General features: G+C 42.3%; 1 protein-coding gene across 1 annotated transcript in view; it reads left to right on the top strand.

Moving 5' to 3' along the window:
- Positions 1–22,253, top strand: part of LOC109857239 (headcase protein) — a 116,125-nt gene that overhangs the window by 23,386 nt on the left and 70,486 nt on the right. The window lies entirely within an intron of this gene.

Genomic DNA, 22,253 nt, shown 5'->3' with positions numbered 1-22,253 from the left:
AAATTCTAAACGAATTTGCGAACACACGTGCACAAGCAAGACGCAAACAATAACTTGATTGATGATGGTACATATATATAAATCAATATTATATGATTATATATATGTGTATATATATATATATAGTGGCCAGATTTAATCTCATCGTAGAAACTCGCGGAATTAATATCTCGCTTGAGAGAACCGTCCTTTCGACGAGCCTAAATCACGCATAAGCAACGCCCCCGGCGAAATCCTTTCGCATCTCATCGTGTAACACTGTCGTCCTACCCCAAATACGAGAGGAAATCAATACCGGACGGTTACGTGTATGTGTTTGTGTGTGTGTGTGTGTGTACGTGTGTTCGTGTTCTCTTGCGCACGCACGCACGCACGCAAACGCACGGTATGTGTACGTAACGCGGATACACGTACGTCGCGCCGGCAATGAGAAATACTTTTACTCTCTTGCGGCTTTTCCCTCGACCAATGTCCCGCGAAGTTCTCTCGCACGAATGTCAATTAGCGCTAACTCCTAGGTAACTAACGTGTCTACCTGCAACATCAGGTAACGCTGTAGTCCGGAAAGGGCTCGGGATATGTATCGTTAACTCGAGATTAGTTAACCCGAATTGTCGACGCGACGCTGTAAAGCTCGCTTACAGCGGCACGTCGGTTAGCGCTAATCCAGGTTAACTGACTCTTCCTTATCCGTCTATATTGCGGAGCAGTACTGTAATCCCGAAAGGGACAGCGAATCGTTATTCCGGGATTAGTTCAGGCCGTCGGTGCAACTTTGTTTAAATAGCGCAACCTGCGTACCTGCCAAGCATTTCCGCGAATTTCGCAAGTTGCAAACTTTGCAAATCTTCTCTTTAATTGCATCAAGAATATACATATGTAATATACATATACATACGCGTATGTACATACGTGAAATAATTCGTAGAATATAGTAGTGTATAATATAATGAAGAGAGAAGATTTTTTCTATCGTATATACGAGATGCAAACCAAGAGCATCCGGTTTTTTTAGATTTTTTAATTGAAGTTAATTTTATTATAATAGATTACAATGTATAATTAATTTGCTTTAAAAATATGTTCCCATACATTCACTTGGCTCTTACTGACCTTAATTATTTCCCTTATATTCAGTTTAATAACATTTATACACACAAATATATATACATATATATATCAATTATATTTCTATATTACATTTCGTAATGAAAAAACGATTTATTTTAATGAATAACAATGAAATATTATAAATGCAAACGCAGACAAGGTTTTGCATTATAAAATGTGAATTATCAACGAGTTGAGTAAAAAGTATACTAATGAATTATTAATCTTATATAAAATTACAAGTGAATAAATTATTATAAAAAAAATAATAAAAACAGCTATATTTCCATTTCTACGCTTGTCGTTATAATTGCTATCTCGATTTGTTGATAAATAGCGAACCTTCTCATGTGTCTACAGTGAAAAATATCGTGTCCGCCACGAATCTATTATATAGCCCCTATATTATGGCGGAAAGTAAGCCTTCTTGGAGAAAATTTACAAGTGATGCACGCTTCCAAACCCTCTTTCTCGTAATTCCTAACAAACTTTGACTTCAGACCTGGCCTCGACCTCTCCAAATTGCCTGCCATTTCGGCGCTTGTTTGTGGGAACAGAGAAAGAAAGGATGACTCGTAAGGCAAACGAGACGATTCTCCCCTCTGGAACTGGGGTACGCGCTTCTTGCGCGGGATTTCAAACAACTTTGTCCCGGATGGAGTAACCTCCTCCTTCTCGGCTTATTTCGTCAAGACTTGTCAGCGCACGGTTTCCGAAGTTAAAGAAGTTAACGACGCGGTTAATTAGCGCGTTCGAAATTTCGGAGCGATACATTCCTCGCGCGAATTTTATAACTGCCGTCGTCGATTGTATCGTTTATCAATTATTGTTGCGTTATTTTTATTATTATTAGCGTATGGCCGAAATACGAGACTTTTTTTTTTTTTTGCAATTTTATGTGTGAGGCCGTTTGTTGCGTCGCGTAAAATTCGTCTTCGCTGTTTTTATTAGAAAACACGGTGTAGCTTGATAAATTTTTTTTTTCCGGATTTACTGGCGGTGCGCTTTATTACGGTTCGACGTGGCGTTTATAGTCCGCAGTAAACTGCTTCACGCGCGCGCGCGCACACACACGCATACGACACTGACACACGAAACACGCGGGCACTATCCATGGAAAATCTAAATATATAAACGATATTGTGCCACAGTAGCAAAGAAACGAGAATATTAGCTAACTAATATTTAATACTTACCATCGCTGATAGTATCGTCAAACTATAATATCACTCGTTTATTAATGCATTCGCGCTTTCTATCGGGATATTTGAAGAAATTAAACGTGTTACTTTTTTCGCGTTTTTTTTATATTGCGTAATAAAGCTCTCAGTTCTCTCGAGCGTGTTCTGCCAACGAATCGCGGACGGCTCCTGGGTTCCAGTTTTTCAATAATACCGGTTCTTTCTCAGCTTTGCCGGTCGGTCGGCCTAACAACAGCCGTTAGGTAACACGAGGGAGATCGATTTTGTGCGCGCGAGAACGCGCTTTATTCGACCGTGCGTGCACGCACGCATCGCGCGCGCGCGCGTGTAACGGAGGATGATGGAGTTTAGGACCAGGGCATCATCGTAAACTGCTCTGGAAACCCCTCGAAACACCCTCCGAGTGTACCTCCCATGGCAACCGCGTCCCTGCAGTATTATCTCTCGCTCGCTAACCCTCTCGCATCGAGGGCGGATTCACCCCTTTCCGCGTTGCGCGACGCAAATTGCAAAATGCAAGGTTTGCCTTTTGCGCGCGATGTGCGCAGTGAAACGACACACCCCGGAGTTACTTGAGACTCAGGAATCGCCAAGCGTGAATTGGAAGTCATGGCGATAACTCCGCCGTTAAGATCCTCCGTCGCTATCACAAGACGGGGGGAAAAAGAAATCTTCCCTGAATGTTCTCCGCACTTTCGTCGTGTCGTTCTCTCGATTCGTTCTCACGATTCTTATTGTTTCCCACTTTCGATTGCAATAACGCGCGTTTAAGAATAACATAAGTTTCGTAAACGAGCAAATTTTTTGTACAAAACAATAAAAGGGCGGCACCGGAGATCGCGACGGGCGTTCTCGTGCGAATCTCGTGTGAATGACCTCGCGCGCGGTTGCGTCTAACGATAAATCGGACAGGAGGAGCAATGGAAATGGGAAAGTGGCGTGTGCCCCACGATGCCAGTAACTCGACACGTGGCTTACCTATATAGACGCTGAAACTAGGAGTGGCTCGGTGGCGTACGATTGCATTTCACGTCTTCGTCTCTTACTGTTATTCGCCTTCCCTACGTAATCAAACTCGAGAATTTCGTAATTTAATGTAACGCAACGCGTTCGCGCAGTAACAATGTAATATCCTCGACGCATCGATATTCTAGTTTGCTCTAATTTGCTTTCGCAATATTTTTTCCGGCTTAATAAATTTAAAAATATATTCGCGCACTTAAATTGGCAACCATTGGTTTTTTTTTTTTTATGCTGCGTCGTATGATCAAAATGCATTGTTATTTTGATATATAAAATTGCTGCGAAACGCTTCGCTCGCGGTAGTAGTTTATTTTTGTATAACCTCATGAATTTCTCTCGACGAACGCATGTACGTACGCGGTTGAACGACCTGAATATTATCATTTCGTCGAATACTCGATACGCTAAGCGCGTTACATTGGCGCGATAGTTTATTATTGCAGCCGCCACCACGCGAACCGCGCGCGGCTCTTTATCTCGCGACTTGGTAAATATTGTTTCTTGGGCGCTGTGACGAAGATAAATGCATCGAAATGTCAGCGGCGCGGCGCCGTCGATCCGCAGAAAATATCAAACGGACTAACACGTCTTACGGTACTTGTCTTTTTTTTTTTTTTTTTAATGATCTCTTCTTATCTAATTAATTAAGGTGAAGAAAATAAAATAGATGATAAAAAAAATAATCGATAATAATAAAATATCAAAATATCAACACAGTAAAATTATCAGATAAAAATAGAAATAATAATCTCTGAAACGAAAAATTCGCGGTTCTGTTATGATAAAATTGTTGTGACAAAACTATACTTCAAAAAAAAAAAAAAAAATAAATAAATAAAGTTGTTTTTTTTAATTAAGTTCAGATGTCGACGCTTATGTCGAGAGTTATGTATCTACACATATTCGCCGCTGCGAATGTATTACGTAGTCATCATTATCTCCATCTAGTCAACTGCGCGATAAGAGATCATTTCGTTAGCAAACATTCGCGAACTACGTTTGTTTTTTCTGGCAAGGACGCGAATTGCAAACTATAAATATGTATTGTCTCAAACGTTAATTTTTTTCGGCTTGTAATTCTATTTTTTCTAGATAAGAATTCGGTGCTAATTACTCGATCTTGACGCAAACATCTGATTTCTACAATGCTTAGTTGCCTTAATTTACTTTTGTTTCGTAATTATTTTTGTCAGATTTTTATCAAAGAAGTGTATATTTGCATGATTTTTTTTTAAATTTATATTTGCGCGTGCAATTCATGACTTTGCGCGATACAAAGAAAAATACAAAAGAAAGCCATAAAAACTGCAATGTGAACCAGAGCGTAAACGAAAATCCTTGCTAAGGATAGATGCGTAATTTTCTCAAGGACGATTGTTCTCATAGAACCCTCGTTGGTCTACACCGAGAGAGAGACGCTAAAGCTCTGAATGATACTCGTGTTCGAGGGGGCAGAGATTAATTAAAAGGACCGCTCGTAGAAACGACGTCGAAAGGCTTTTCTCGTAATTCAGCCGCCCAGGAAGAGATGAGAATCCGAGGCCTTTCTTCGGCATTTCGTACTTTACGAATCAATCGTCTCGCTCATCAATCCGATGAGCATTGATTTCGAATGAATTGATGCGGAACAGAAGACTTTTATCTGCTTCAGCGTAATAGAAAACATCTAGTAATATCGGGATATCTAATTATCTCTCGTAAAGCAGAAAGTCTTTTGTTGTTTTATCGAAAATGAAACTCACTTTTCGAATTTTCGATATCGCGGCGAGATGAATTATTTTCTATAAGATATTAAATAAAATCGATTGTGTTCCGCGTGTGTTCGCAACATTTGTTTAAATGTGTTTGCAGTTTTGTGCGATTGAACTAGTGATTGATATATCTTTGTGTTTGCCAAGTATCTTGGCCGCGCGTTCGCGTAATCCGAAACCCATTGACCCTTTGTGGCCAAGTCTTAAGACACAATTACGCCATTCTGAGGTAGTTCCTTAAGTAACGTAATCTTCTCTTGCTTCCTCGTGCATACATGTTGCTCTGGCGTTGATTAAATTCAGAACTACGAAACAGTAGACGGAAGTTTGGTCGCTCGAGTTTCAAACGGCGTTTCGCAAGTCGGTTCGTATTAATTTCGTTACGACGTGGTAAATGGAAAATCGGTAGGTAACCGATAGCTACGACAAGTATTTGCACATCTCATTCATTTCTATATCAAACTTTGATTGGATATCGGGTTTCCAAGTTTTAACCGTCGAACGGTTTTGAAAACTTTTATCACTTGATGAATTTAATTTCGGAATTTCGAAGTTTTACTTTAAAATATAAAAGATGTTTTATGTATTTGTTACAATAAATGTAACATTGGTTTAAATTGTAAAAACTTTGATGTTTGCTGATTTGTTTTGAAAGATTTAAAGAAGAATTTCGATCCAGAGCACCGAAAACAAGATGAGTTTAAAAAAATTGTTTTCTATCGAGTCTTCTTTTTCTTTTTTTGTTTTTCATTTTTTGTTTCCCAAACACATTTTGCGCGTTAGCCGTCATTGCAAGCCCGACGTTCTACGCGCACAATGAAGATTTGCATTAAAGGTCATTAGCTTAAACGTTTGTCTTCCTGTTGCGCAACTCGCGCAATTCAACGTGCTGATATTCGCGAGACTCGCACAATCAATGAGAGAGAAGAAAAGAGAGAGTGCACTTGAACGTAAAATAATTGCATGAATTATTAATTCGACGACGTTGTTTCAATATGTATTCTAGTATTTTTTCACATTGTTTATCAGGAAAAAGACTCGTATGTCAGACATTAATAATATTTCTAAATTTTATTTTATTAAAAGGCCAAGAAATATCTAACAAATTATAAACGCAAATAACAATGATGAATTTTTTAAAATTATTATAATGTAATATACAGACTTGATCAATTTTTAGATATCTTTATAATTACAGCAAATATAGAGAGGTTTACATTATGTTGTAAAGCGAGAAATTATTTATTGTTAATTGATAATTTGTTTTAATTATATTTTTGCCTTCTTCCTCTATCTTTTTATTTAATTATATTTTAATTATTTAAATATTTTATTTTGCATTTATCGTTCAATATACAATCTATTAATAATAATTTATTATTTTTAGATCGAAAGACAAGTTATATAAATTTTTCTTTTACGTCACGTGCGCGGCTCTTGTCAATGTGGTCTTTGAGTCGTAGGCGGTCGAACTGTCCTTGAATTTATCCCTGAACTGGGATAAGAGTCGTGGTTCCCCTGAGAGCCTGACCTACCTCAATCGGATCGATGCAAGATAGCTCTATGCTTCTCTCGCCCCACGTCACGCATACTAGTATTTTTGTCCGTGAACTTGATACACTCGGACGATCTTCATTTTTTTTTTTTTCTGGAGGGCGAAAGAAAGACCACGGTTGTGTGAGCGATTGATGCATGTTTTATTCATTGAGGAAGAACACGTGAAGTAATATTAATTTCTTTTTTTCTATAAGAAATTTAAAACCTTGAAAAAAAATCAACAAATAAACAAATTTTCTTGTGTGTTATTAATTTTTCAAAATATCATAAAAAGATCGGAAATAAAAAATACTGTTTTTTTTAAATCATAACAAAGAAGCAGCTTGCTTTTAGATTTCTTTTTATTTATCGCGCTTATTGAATCTCCAAAGAGAGCCAATTAAATTAGAAAACATAAATGTCAAGCGTGTTATTTCGCGCTACTGCAATTTCACGGTTTTTTTTTTCTTGAACTTTATGCGGTTTCACTTATAGTTCGTAGATGCGCTTATAAATGCGCTGTATATGCGTGGTCACAATATCGATTTATTATTTCCCGATATGGAAAGATGCATTAGAGAATAATATTAGTACAGTAAAAGAGCATTGGTATCGAGCGTAGTATTCAATATTTTTCTCGCAACTGTTGTTTCTTTTATTTGAGTCATACATTTTGGGAGCTCGCTTCCCTGTTGGACGTCGCGCAAATCGTGGTTTTGCGAGACAAAGCGCTCTCTCGCTGTGGTTGAAACAATGAGCGGTCAAGCGCTCTCATCGTCGCGTCGTGGTGTGGAATGGAAGCGTGTAAGAATCGTCTCTCTGAGAAAAGAAGGAAAGAACAGAAAGAAAGAAACGGAGCCACGTCATAATCGGCCAGACAAATGTCGCTTCTCCTCCGTGCGGTCGCGTCGCGTCGTTGGTCTGACGCGTCTCGTCTAGCAGTGTAAAAAGAAGAAGCCGCGCATGCACACGCTCGGCGGAAAAGAGACGAAGGAAGAGGAGAACTCTCCATGTCGAGACCCGGACACGGGCGTTCGTGAACGAAAAGTAATGGCGATGGACGTCGTTTCCGTTTTCGTCGTGGAACGCGCTCACACACGGAGTCACGACGAAACGCTTCACGGAGGGTGCCTTTTACGGGTTTCCCTCCGCGCCCGACAACCGGTTTTTTTTGTTCCCTAACAAGGAACGCATCGCGCGTGTTTCCCTTTCTCGAGAATCGTCTAGGACCGACATTTTCTCTGCGCCGATTGCGCGCGAGCGCGTTTATTGCCCTCAAAAACTGTATTTTGGAGTGAAGTTGTAATCTCGTCGAGTCGGAGAGAGAGAGAGAAGAAAGAGAAAGAGAAAAACAGAGAATACGGGCTAATTTTGCCCACAAGCGCGAAGCATGTAATGTCGAGCAGCACAGGAGTGCTGTCGGATATTAAAATTCGCGAAGCGTTGCCGCTGCAATATCGCGAGGAAATCTCTTCGTGCCGCTGGATGCTTCTTTTTATTCGCGGCGAAACGAAGTCTTCGTAAATGTCGGAATTATGCTCTCTCCGCTTCACGGAGATAAAGTAATGGCGCGAAGATACGAAATTGCGAACGCGTGGAAAAAAACGCGGAATAATTAAGTGAAAAGAAGTTTCACGTATAAATGGAAAAGAGAAATCTCTTGAAAAACCCTCCTTGCTATTAAAAAGCAAGAGCAGTTTGTAAAAAAATTAATTAAATTTTGAAACAAAACTTAGTTTTTTTTTTTTTATTTGATTTTAATATAATTAGAGAATGTTTCAGTTTTCAAGTTTTACGACAATTTCTTACAATTGAAGTACAACAGATACTGTTTTTTAAGCGTGAAATTCTACACGATAATTGTGTTGTACGCGAATTGTCGTTGGTATTTCGAGTAATTAATGCGGAATGAAATGAGTAGAGAGAGAAATGCATTACGACGAAACATTCTTCTCTGCGGTTTTGCATTTTCCCTTTTCTCCGTTTCCTCTTCTACGTTTACTTCAGCGCGTCTTTGTTTGAGATAAACGTCTGCGCGTCTTTTTCCTCTCGCTCTCCTTCACAACCATCAGCACAAGGGGAGCTCCTGATAGAGAAATAGTTGGAATACGAGGCGTTACGCGCGGTGATTTGGTTCTTGTGCACAATGGATCGATTTGTCTGCGTTCTTCGAATTAATACCAACTTTCAGCAATGCGTGTGAGGGGGGGGTATTGCTGGCGTTTCCAACTTGTTCGCTCTAGAAATTCCTCATTTCATCTCGTCGCAAACATCTTGTGTGACATACATAAATACTTAATAAGAAAATTTATTAAGAATTTATTAAGAATTCTTTTATTTCTCAAGATTTATTTATAACATATGAAGAGTTTTTTTTTTTAATTTAAAGTCGAAGTCTGTTTTGGAAGTCATTCGGCAGTAATGCATAGATGCATATGTAGAAGCGGGTCGACTCACGTTATTGTGAGTCAGCAAGAAACGCGATATAAGCGATCGGCTCGGTGATATTGTTCTGCTCGAAGAAAGACCTCGTCTTTCTTTTGTGTTAATAAACTTTGATATCGCACACGTACTGAATTATTATTTCCAGCGCGAGAGGAATTTAACGCGCGTTCTTTGTGATATTTTTTTTATCTCGCAACATCGAGAGATTTCAATTCAAATCTATTCGATTTCACTTTATATTCGTCGCATTAATTTATCAGCGAGCTGGTGGTGCAACGGGCAACACAACCTATTTACCAGATTGATAACCGTAGAGAAATACGTAAGATGATTGATGCAGAAAGTTCATCTCTGCAAACGTAGCTGATTAAAGACCGAAGTATCTTTGGTGTGGTACCGGTAATTAAGATATAAATTCTAGTGAAATAGTGTCTTCGAAATACCCGGTATTCCGGGAGAAGCGCGGCGAAGTCGCTCGCGTGAAACGACCTCTAAGCATCGGCCAGGAGGTTCCATGAGAGAGGGGAGTGAAAAGTTGGTTGAGATTTATTATGCCATTACCGCGAGGGTGATAGGACCGGTTGGGATGGAACGCAACCGCGCGGTTATGCGAAAGCCAAAATTTGCCTGCGGGAGGTCAATATAACGCTCTAGTCGCGTCCGAGAACGAGACGAGGCTTTTCCCTTTCGAAACGTTACACGCACACTGTCTCTGCGAGAGAGAAAATCTCTGCCGACGTTCCCACGGAGAGTAGAGTTCAAACGCAATCGGGTATACATTTGTACGCCGACCTTTCGATTTTGCGTGAGCGGTGTCCGACTTCGTGGACTAAATGCGCGTGCGTGGTTATCTATCTGACGATCTGTAGGATTTGAAAAGTGCGAAATATACCGACGAGAGAATAATCACCGAGACGCGCAAAATGGCTCGCGACGAGGGAAACACGGGAAAGTCGCGCCTCGGTGAATTGTAATTATTGCGCAAGTAAGATATTAAATCACCGACTGATGAAATATTGTTGACCAATTAGATGCGACATTAATTCATTGCTATAAAGTTTGTTCGACGATTTACGTAACTCGCCGAGATTTTAGATTTAACTGCGACAGTCGTAAAAGTCCGCTGTAGATCATCGGACATTTAGCATTTAACTCGCGGTATAACTGCGACTGTTACCGTAACTCTTGCGATTCGGAGCACGGAGGCGAGTTACCGGGAAACGTCCAAGAGAAAAGGCCACAATCGTTAATTGTTAGCGGAGATGGTCGCGTGAGAAAGTCGCGCGTACGCGTTAAGTATCGTCTAACACCTTTCTAACGGTGTCATCTCTTGACGCGTCCGACGTGACATATTGAAAATACCGGTGAGACCTTTATCGATTTCACATCTTTTGTTTCTATTATTATTGTTTCGAACAATAGCTTTCTTTCAAAGTGAGAAAGATATGTATTAATTGTTCATTCGTTGAGAATTGCACAATTCTCCATGTAGCATTTAATATCCAGCTAAAGAACAAAGACAGAGTTTTAGGGGGAAACGTGTATATCGCTGCGGCACAAGATTACCCACCGAATTTTCATTACTTTCACATGGCGGGGCGTCTGTGGCAGCGATAGCGGGACCTGAAAGTTGGCCGGGTGGTACTGCGCATTGTCCGGGCCGTGGAATGGCATCCTATTAAAGTCACCAAGATGGAACCGCCCGGTCCTCGACTGGTCGAAGTGCCAGAGATAGTTGGAGGGTAGGAAACACGGTGTCCCAGGTATGTACGTAGTATACGCGCGCGCGACTCGTATTTCTGTGAACCGATATTTCCCGTCAGTGAAATACCGTCGAAACTCACGCGAAGAGAAAATCATCAAATGCTTCGACAAACCCTCAATATTAATGGCGCATTTTTTAATAGCGCCGAACGTTAGTTAACGAATTAAATATTGGCATCTTTTTAGAAACTCGTTAAGTATTTTTATACGTTATTTATGTATATATTTGTACTTTTGTCGTCAGCTCGGTTCTGACGTCATCAAAACAAGGATAGCGACAAAAGATAATTTATCTAAATAAATAAAATACTTGGATGTGTGACCACTTTTGAGACAGAATGCTTTTTAATTTAATTCAGAGAAAACCATTTAGAATTATATTAAATAACGTGTTTAACGCGCTGCCGAGTAGAAAATATTTTTCACGCTTGCGATACAACGATGCGTTTTGGCAGGGGTGTAATTTAAACTTTAGACGACGTCGTTACAAGGGATGAAAGTTCGGTCTCGTAATCGTCCACAGCGCTGAATGTCAAGGGCAAAGGGTGGTGGCTGGGTTTGTGAATCCGAGCAAGTGGGAAGGGGTAGTGTGTGCGATGGCAATGGTCGATATTGGAACCAGTCAGGATCGGACCAAATTTACGACTGTGCCGGGGGCGATTTTAGTACTGAACGAGTTCTTCTCGCATGATGCGTTGTTACTCTGTGTTTCGGCCTTGGTTTTCTATATCCATAACTCATCTTCCATTCTTTCGTATGGATCAGATTTGGTTGTAAAAATGTAATTGCTCGAATGAAATCAGTACTATCGAGTAGTAACATTGTTAAATCACGTCTTTGTTTCCTTCAGCAGTTTATTTGCTGTTGCAACAACAATTGATGATGATTATTCTATTCTTATGTTTATTTTGTATACATATATTTTTTATACACTTACAATGTTTGATAAATCTTTTATTGCAATTCACTTATTTTTTGATAATCAATAGAAGAAACTATTTTGAAGATTTGCCAACGGCAATTAAAAAATTTTATCTATATTGCGAGAAAATTAATTAGAAAAATTTGAAAACAAACTAATCGACTAATGAAACATCATGTAATTAAAAGAATGTTCTTCTCCCGTCTAATGTTCCTCTCAGAAATGATAATCGGTAGTACGATTCTGTGAGACCATAACCGTTACGTCCAAATTTCTACCATAATCCTGAAAAGACCACGCAGTAAAAAGAACGTTTCATCCACATCCAGAACGCTCTCATTTTCTTTTCACATATATTTTCTCACATAGTTCTCACACATTCCCCGATAGATTACATCGGTTGCTTGAGAATCGCAAAAAAAAGGGGCAGGCACTCGTGCGAACTTTAGTGCGGGCCAAATCTTTCTCGGCGCGCTTTCTCTCGCTCTGTTTAACAGCGAGATATCAGTCCCGTTCCATCCCGAAGGAAGGCTAAAAGCAGGGTGAATTCGTTGTGAGAGACACGCGCGCGAGAGAGAAAACTACCTCTTTTTTTTTTTTTTGTCCGCAGTGCGAATGTCCGGTGCGAGGCTTCCTGATCTGTCGCAGAAACGATGTTTGCTACTACGTCCGTGCGCGGGCAAACCCTTTCGGTTATCCCTGCGGTTTGCATGTGCTCGAACCAGGACAGAATCCTCGGCCAATCCACGGCGTTTCTCCCTCGTCCCTTGGTAGACCAAGACGTCCGCCGCACGGAGGAATACCACATAGTCCTCTTGGACACCAAACCCTCTCGCGTGACATTAACGCGACCCTCGCACTTTGAGCCCTGAATATCAACGACATTAGCCACAACCCCTGGCAGGTTTGATGGCTCGGGACGGCAGTGGAATGTCAAAATCGTGGCTCGGGGTTCTAGTATTCCGGACCTAGTATTCCGTCGATGTCGCTATTGATACAATACGTGGAAACGGGATTGTCACCTAGCGCCTTCATCGCCAATTTGTATCGATAGATAATAATCGAGGCGAGGAAAAACGAAGAGTCATAAACTCCGTAACAAATTTGACACAAGAGACTTAAACACACACAAAAAGGAATATTGATATTCATATTTTTTTAAACAAACGCTTATACATATATTAGGTCTACCGGAAAGTTCTGTCCGTTTTTGGAATAAAACAAAATACAAATTTTTCTTAATTTTTCAAAAACTGGGATATACAAATTGCTCTCACGCTGGCAAGAAATTATTAATAATAATGGCAAAATTATATTATTTAATCAAGTTTATTGACGGTAAAGAAAAATTTGTATTTTGTTTTATTCCAAAAACGGACGGAACTTTCCGGTAGACCTAATATATGTTATAATATTTGCATTTATGGCAAAAATTTTTTCGACATTGCTCGAAGCAATTTTGCTAACTTCGAACATCAACACAGCTGTTTCTATTACCCGAGATGATTGTAGCGCGTTGTTTGTAGCGACTGACAAATTTCTCGCTACATCAGAATCAAAAGTTTCTTCGCGAGAAGTTTGAGCGCGAGCGTATCCGAAGTCCGGAAACTTTTGAGACTTTAAAATGAAATAGATGATGTATCGTTTATTCGCCGCTGTACTCAGAGCGCTGTTTTCGAGAAACCTGACAAGTGTGAAGCCGACTGCTGCGAAGAATTATATGTACGCCAAGAAGTACCGCTCGAAGCGGGAGTGACTCGCTCGTTAGCTTAAGTTTGTCGCGAGTTTGTTTTGCGTCGTTCCTAGACACACCTCTTTCGCGCCCGTCCTGTCATTCATTTCAGACACTTGAGACATTCTGAGCGCTTAACTTCGAGAAAACTCTTCGTCACTCGCATTTGCTAAACGATTCGCTAAGCGACGCAGCTACTAAAAAAAAAGACAATACGGGGGGGGGGGGGACTAAACACGATCTATATTCTTTCTTCGATAACGTAGCGGAAAAAAATAGCATAACATTTCTCTTTGAGATCATCGTCGAAACCGGTTGCGTGTTGCTCTGTTTTCTCTTTCTCCATACATATCTCTTTTTGGAAATCAAATCGAGATCTGTGCGCGCCCTTATCTCTGGATTTACCGTGAATCCCAAATAATCTTTCTCAAATGGTCAGCAGCCGCGAGAGCTCAAAGGCGGGGGAAGGAGGGGGGGGGGAGCAAAAAGAACAGAACGCGCTATGCAATAGGAATTCGCAAGGTCCGGGTTTTGGGGAGATACATGAAAGAGGAGGAACCGCGTGGCGCGCGCGACAAGGGCGGGATGTTTGCAACCCGAGGATCAATACCGCGTCGTCGTTCCCGGCAATGGTCATGAAATCATCGACCGTATCCGGTGACGCTCGTCTCTCCCTTTAGTAGCCGGCGGCTCTCTTCGTTCGATCGATCTTAAACTGACGCGTGCCGTCCATTCCGCGCGTTCGCAAAAGGTCCTCCTCCCATAACTTTCGTCGACTTTACCGGATCTCGATTCGGTTTCTCTATTCCAATCTCAATTTCCCAGGAGTCGTTGAGAATCCCCGAATCCCTGTCGGTCTCTGTGCAACTATTGGTTCTCTCGTTTTTTTTTTCTCTTCACGCGTTTATTCGACGTTACCTCGCTTCCGGGCGTTAAATAATCTCTCTGTTAAAGCTCTCGGTTAATTCTTACCGTGGAAGTAGTGTAGCTAGGAAATAGCGGAAGTGACCTTGTCACTTCCTTCCTCGCGAAGAGGCTATGGAATCATCCGATAGGACAACCAATTAACACTTTTTTAGTTCTTTCTCTTCTATGTTTCTTCTTTTATTCCTCTCTCTTCTCTCTTCTCTTTGTCGGGATATATATTTCACTTGCTTCAATCCCAACTTTATGACACTCGCGATCTCGACAACCGTAAAATTCTTTCAGAGACCCATTCTCAGGAGGCTCTAAAAACTCTACGAACCGGAGAATGCTGATTCCGCTTAAAAATTCGCGCGTACATAAATTCGCATTAAACGTTCTCTTTCTTATCATGTATTAAATGTGTTGAGAGATTATTGTCTCGTAAAACACGAAACAAAGACGAGTCTTGAGCGGATTGACGGTATCCTGTTTCGTTCGTTTGTTTTCTCGAGCCTTCGATTCCAAGCGTAAAAGTAGGGGTACCTCCTTTCTTACGGAAGAAGACGACGACGAACTTGATCATCCAATCTCGACCATCTTCGTCGTCCTTCAACGCAAACCCCTCGAACCCTCGATCGGTGAACCGTGTGTTTTCCCCGGTACCGTTTCCCTTTTCCTTTCCTTCTTAAGATGTTCTTTCGACCCCGTCAAGGCGCTCCTCAGACGGAACGTTATATAAATTAGCGACCTTTATATGGTACTCTTCTCTTTAAGTCTGCCCGTGAGGTGTGGGGGTGGTGGATGGCGGGAGGATGGGTGGGAATCAATGGCGCAGCTGACGAGTGTTCGGTTGCGCGTGCGCGCAGACAATTCTATCGACCGTCGCTGCAGCACAGACACGGCCTACCCCTTCCAACCCCACCGGGGCCAGGCTCTCTCTATACCGGGGTGGATACACGGGGGTGGCTCGACGGGCGGTGGCGGCCGCCGCAAGGAAACACGACGGGATAGGTGGCTGCGGTACCGGCGGTGGTGGCGCTGCAGCACTGTGCGGCCTTGACTCTGCGCTCGCTAACTTTCCCCGATGTACCACGCTAGACACCCAGGCGACACCGCCAGACTACGAGAGACGGGAGGAGGCCTCCCTCTCTCTCTTCCTTCCTCTTTCCTTCCTTCAATTTCTCTTTCTTCTTCGTTTTTCTGCACTCCGGATTCTTTCGCCCGGGACTTAACACCCTAGTGCCGTGGGATCGCCTGTGATACTCATAACCCCGTTTTACACTTTGAAGACGAAACGTCCTATCGGGAAGGGTCGCGCACTTCCTGTCCCTCACTCTCTCATATATGTACAAAAAAACACGAACACACAGCCGATAAACGAAACCGAGTAACGTTATTAAGCGACGGAACGCAAGGGATGTAACTTTTCTCTGTAATAATTTTCGCACGATTAAATGTTTACATATTTTATCTCGTATCTACAATTCAGCTTAAGACATTTATTGTGCGTCAAGGTGGAATCGGTTTCAACTCGCGAGACGGGACGAATTGATTACTTTCAAGACCCGTTGCATCGTTTCTCCTAGTCACGAATCGTAATACGTAAAAGGGAAAAAATATGTTGAACGAAGGCAAGTGAAAAATCTCGGAGGAATCGACCCTGAATGAGGAAAGTGAACGAACCGGACCGTACTCTCATAATTAATTCTCACACGAAATTGATTTCCAGCCCGCGTCCGTCGCGATAAAAGATTAATAGTTGCCGTCTGTGTTATATTAACTTTACACGGGTGCCTTGCTCTCTCTCTCTCTCTCTCTCTTCAGTTCCTTTCAACCGGGCTCAGTTTCTTGCGCGTCTGTAACATGATAAATCGCTTTATCTATCTCGCGAACGCGTCTCGTCGCGGGCGCGTCGACGCCCGCCGGAGAAGAAAATGAAAGTTGGAAAAATGGGCGCGCGCGAGAGGGTGAGAGTCGTAACCTTTGGAACGGCGAAATATACTGGATTATGATGAGGTATCTCCCCGAGAGAGAGACGCTGAAACACACAGTCTTTGAACTTGGCTCGAACCGGGAAAGGGAGGGAAAGAGGGTGGGTTGTGAGGAGCCTCGCAACCGGGAGAGACGGTGAAATCTAAAGCTCTCTTCGACGCTGTAGTCCCCCGCGACCTTTAAGACCTCTCGTTCCTTCTCGTTTCAACACTCTCTCGCGACACCACCCACGCGCTTTGTGCAACATTTTCGACGCACGCGGCGGCTGTAATCGAGGGGTGTGGCGCAAGGAACAGAACAGAGAGAGAGAGAGAGAGGTAGACCGGAGGGAGGAAACGCCGGGAAAAGGTGTACTTTACGACAGATCTTCTTTCTCGACACGCGCGCATTTTAAGTAAACCCGGCGATAGCGAGAGGACGAGAGAAACGGGGTGTCCTATCGCGTTTTACACGAGGCTGCCTCGCACAGACCTTCTCTCCCTCTCTCTGTATCGTTACGCAATCTTGCGGAAGGAGAAATAACGACTTCTTTTCGCGCGCGCGCTCGTCTTCTCTTTATTCGGACCTCTTGGAGCGTTATGATCTACTATTTTAACATTGTGAGTTTTATGCGCGACGAACCTTCCCCCACGGACAATCGGTATCGGGATCGGGAAGACGAAATAAAACTTTGCCCGCGCCATGAACAAGCGTGTCGCGAATACAACTCTCTACGCCTATTTCAGTTTTAATACTTTTTTTTTTTTTTTTTTTATGTTCCGTAACAGAAATCTCGTGTATTTCGTCATAAAAAAAAAATATAACACCGGAAAGACATAAGAGACTGTAATTACACACATATATCTTTCTGTTTTATCATTCAGTTTTTTAAAAGATTTTTTTTATGGAAAAGCCATTAGAATTTATGTCTTTGTGTAATCTCCGCGTAATATGCATACAAGAACATTCTTCTCTCTTTGCTTTCCGTCGACAGAGCGGCTTCACGGCGCGTGACGCACGCTGTAATCAAGAAGCGACCCTCCCAGCAATTTTAACTCTTTGTAAGTAAACGCTCCGTTCACGCGAAAATCAGACAGCCAACGTTAATCGCCGCCGTCGTTGTTGTCTCGTCTTTCTCGCGCCAACTAACGACGACGACGACGACGACGACGTCTCTCTCGTCGGATCTTTCTTCTTTTTCTTCACTATCAACGACTGTCGCTATCATCGGCCAGACAATAGCGTGATTAGGACACAATGTTCTCCTCCCGTTCTCTTCCGTGAGGCGCGCGTTGCTCATCCGGGAACATCACAGCTCACGGTGGTGCACTCACCACCAACATAGCGAGTGTACGCACGCGGGTACCTATATACCGCGCGTAGAACCGATGTCTTCTCTCGCACTTGAACGACGTCGTCGTTCCTCCTTCGGAATATACCGGAAGCCATTGTACGGCTGGTCTCTGTCTCGGTTTGTTACCAGGGTTTGTGTCGGGGGAATGTTGTGGCGCGCGCGACTGCGAGACGTCAACCGCGCATTAAGTTGATGTATGAGCTCCAGACCCCGAGACACTGTCTGGCTGATGGCCTCCGTTTACGGAGTTCGACCGAGGGGAAAGCCCTGAGAAAATTCGCACCTATCCTTCTTACACCGCACCGGTGCTGCCGAGAAATAGTCTCTCCCCGTTGATGAGTCGTCGTTTAACCGATAAGCGTTTCAAGCACGAGGGAGAACCTCGTTCAGAAGTCTATCTGTCGATATTATAATTACCGAGCGTGTGATTGAAGTTTTTAATTAAAAATGAATTAATCAAACTTCAAACATTTTTATTGCTGTTTATTTATTAAGTCCGCAGCTTTGAATAATAATTTGGGCCATTAGCTTTGTAAAAAAAAATACAACAATTCTTCGCCATTATCGATCAATGAAATCTAAATGATGATGATAATTGACTTTCTTCTTCTCGAGGATAACGAAACACAGAACGGGAAGAGGAAGGCGATGTAATTGATTGCGAAACAATTATTATCGTTGCTTCCCGAACGGTTTGAGCGCGTTGAAAGATTCTTTCGGGAGATACTGTAGACAGTTAATTCCGTCTGATACAAGATCAATTTAGAAATAGCTTGCGCGAGCGAACCGGGCGAGCTCCGAATCGAAAAGGAAAGAAGCTTTTCAGTCGCTCGCGCTTCTTGCTGATCTGATCATCCGTAAAGAGCTCGCGCGCCACGTGCGTGTCTCTAGAAAAACACATCGAGAGCCGTCGGTGAGAATCGTCATTTGCAAGAGTTACGACCAAGCTTCGCGTCAAAGGGCCGCTGGCTAATCAGCTCCCCAAACAGAGACCGAAGCTAATCTTCCTCAGCTCATCAGCGCCGGTCTCCATCCTGCCGTACGCGCGCGCGCGCGCGCGCGTGCACGAGAGTGGAAAGCGACGAGCTGAGAGGGTCAAGTCCCTTGATGTGTACGACGGTGTTTGATGGGAGATAAACCGTCCGCATGTGCGCACATACTCAGGAAGAAAAATCGAGCAAAAGGACGAATATCCTGTCGTTTTATCGCAGCTCTTCTCCCGTTAAATGTTACATATAACGCGGAAGATATATACTATATATAGTGCGTAGGAAATATTGAAATTTTTTCTCCGTAAGACAAAAGAGAAAAGTATAATTTGCTGATAATGTTAATTCGCGTGTAAATCAGAATTACGTAAGTAATATGTTTTTTTTTGTTAACTGTGCGTTGTGTAATTCTCTGTTATAAAAATGTCAATAAACTCTTTCCTTTTTGTTCCGATCAAGAGTCGCGCGAAGAGCGCTTTTTCGCAAAATTACTATCCAGGGAAATGCGCGTTGGAATTGCGTGTTGAAAGCGGTTTGCGTTGAAAGACCGTTTGGGGGTTTGCCGTCGCATATATGAGAAATCGGATTTTCGTTTCTCTTAAAGCCGAGGAGGAAGGTAAATCGGTTCTCTCCGTCGTTGTCGTCGTCTCATCCTCGTTTCGGATTCCCGGCGTGTTGCGTCGCGCGAGCCGGCCGAATGGAGTGGAAAGAAAGCGTCACGTCCGGCCGCGCGCGACTAGACGAGTAGAAGGATTGTCTCGGGATTCCAGTGGCTCCTCAGAGGTCGACTGTGCGCACACATACACACACGAATTATGTCCTATCGGATGGCTGCAGCATCTCTTAAATAAAATACGAGCCGATATCACGAGCATCGGCCGACTTCGGGATAGATCATTCAATTTTCGTTTCGCACGCTCTCGCCACCAATCGAACTCGGCTGAACAGGTGAATATAAAAAACGCGTTTTTCCACGTCTTTTTACGACCGCTATTATTATCGATATCAAGCCGAAAAAAAAGAAAATATAAATACGCATTTCCGAGAGAAAGAAAAATTATAATAAGATATTTTATATAATTTTCTGTGTTACACAGTTACAGCATGCGCGTGTTACGTAACGTAATAAATAATAATATTGTTTTTATAAATTATGTCTTTTGTTCCGCATCAACGCACAAGTGTACTTGTTTCCAGGAGCGATGGTTTATAACGTGTTTTCGTCGATATTTACGTAGACAAGGTAAATCAAGATAAATCAAGATAAATCTTTTTTTTTTTTTTGTACGTTTCGGATACTTCGGTACGATGTTACCAACAGACAGACTTTTTGCGTTGATGCAGGACAAAACGCAACGCCAAGTTCTACGATGCGTTTTCGGCACTTTGTCTACGAGGCAGCCTACTCTCATGGAAACCTTGTTCATAACACACGGCTTTGTGCTGAAGTAGCGAGAGAGACGTTGCCCTGCTTTTCGTCTCGACGTTTCGATCCGTCGCCTCCGCTGAATTTCCACAATGTAACCTTAACAGCCTCCTTCCTCAAAATTCGTCGATTTATCATCTACCGAACTCCGTTGACTTTATCCGATCGACCCGGGTCCTGCGTGTTTTCTTGGCATATCGTAATGAAGATTTATAAGGGGATCTTTACCGGGAGGATGAGACAGATCATCGAGGTGGCTTATTGCCATTCTCGAAAAGTTTCCGAGGTTTTAAGCACTGTTTCGTCACATCTTCTTATCTTTTCCCAACGTCCTGTGGGAACGCAAACGTGGGCGTAAAAGATAATACGTATACAAGGTGTCTGAAAAATTTTAACAAAGCCAAAGAGCATGAAAAGGTATTATAAAATTACGTGCACTCACACACTGGACCATCGTTTTCTACGCGTTTATTGGACCACGTTAATTGAAATTAATAACTCAAAATTAATAACTGCAAATTTTATAAAATGTGATAAATGACTTTTCTGTTCGGATCGATCCAAATCTATTTTGACACTTGGGCTTTGTCACCATTTTTTTTCAGACATTCTGTATGTATAGAAAAAGAAAAAGAGAGAGAGAGAGACTGCGAGACAGTATCGGAATATATTAAACTTCTTACAGAGTGTAGCGCAAGAGGATTTGGTGTCATATTAAACCACTTTTTATTTTTAACCGACGGCTTTCCTCACCTTTCTCTTCGTTCGAAGAAAAACCGTCTGGTCCACCTGCGGATCTTTTTATATTCTTAACCTCCGGTGTTTCGGAGTAAACGTTCACATCCCGTCGGGACAGCGACATTATTGTGAGATACGGTCTCGCGATAAATTAATCCGGGATATTACGCGAGCGGAGACGTGTTTCCCCGCGATCAAAATTAGACGCGACCGCGGCAAAAGGAGTGCGGACTGTAAATTATTATCCACTTCCTCAATCTTTGGAGAGAAGAATTACTTCCTCGGAGATCAATAGTATCGATAAGAATATATACAGTATGTGATTCTATCCGCTTGACCAATTTTCTTTTAAACACTATATTTGCTGTGTGAGCTCTTGTTCGGATTACTGTATCGTATAATTGTCTTCCGATCGGTTAATTGCGGTAATAACGCGTTACGCAACAGATGAACTTCGGACAAAAATTGTTGATGACACGTTCCGCGGAACGTAGCAAATTCTTTCGCGGAAAATATGATTTTCGTTTAAAGGTACAGATGTACTGATCCGTAGTTTGCACCAAGCGACGCGGAACAATCGTCGAGAGGATCGATATAGGCAACATAATTTTATTACCGTTACCGTCACGGCCGCGGTATTTTACCGAACGCGAGTCGCGATTCGAAGAGCGACGACGAAGAGCGACGACACTACCAACGGCGGCGGCGGCGGCGGCGTGTTTTCGTCCACGGCGATTAGGATCTTGCTCGCTATTGAATTTCACGATCGCGTCGCGGATTCTCGCCGGTGCTCTTCCACCACAGACGACATAAATTTCCATTATCGGACGGGCTTGTATCCGGCCTAGACGCGGTTATTGTCCGCTAAGTTTCTACGGTACTTCATCCGCACACGCTGCCCCCCTCCTCCCCCTTCTTCTCCGAGTACTTCTCGCAAAACCTCTCACGCGACGACCGCATTCGTATCTTTCTTACACCTGTCTCGTGTGTACACTTATTTTGTTTTGTTAAAACAGAATTGTATTATTGTCAATTCCATATAATCCATAAAATCTGCTGAAAAAAAAAAACTTTTCTCGGTTGACAAGTTTTAGTATCGTAATTTTGTTAGCGAAGGAAGGTTTAGTATCGTAATTTTGTTAGTGAAGGAAGTTTTTTTTTCTTTTTTTTTCACCGCTATAACTTACGTCGTTACGAGCATCGTTTTAGTATCCATTTAGGAGGTTTAATCGGGAGAACAGCGGTAACGAAACAAAGTCGATGGGAAATTTATAGCGCGAATATTCACAAGCTGGATCTTAAGAGAATTCGACCTAAGATCGAAGCGATCTCTGGTCTTGGCGGAGGTTTCCGTTTATACGGCTCGCGATAATAATCATTACCC

This window comes from Pseudomyrmex gracilis, unplaced genomic scaffold (assembly GCF_002006095.1).
Source record: "Pseudomyrmex gracilis isolate BER0280 unplaced genomic scaffold, ASM200609v1 scaffold_152, whole genome shotgun sequence".
Classification (NCBI taxonomy): Eukaryota; Metazoa; Arthropoda; class Insecta; order Hymenoptera; family Formicidae; genus Pseudomyrmex; species Pseudomyrmex gracilis.
This window is presented reverse-complemented; position numbering and strand designations above follow the sequence as displayed.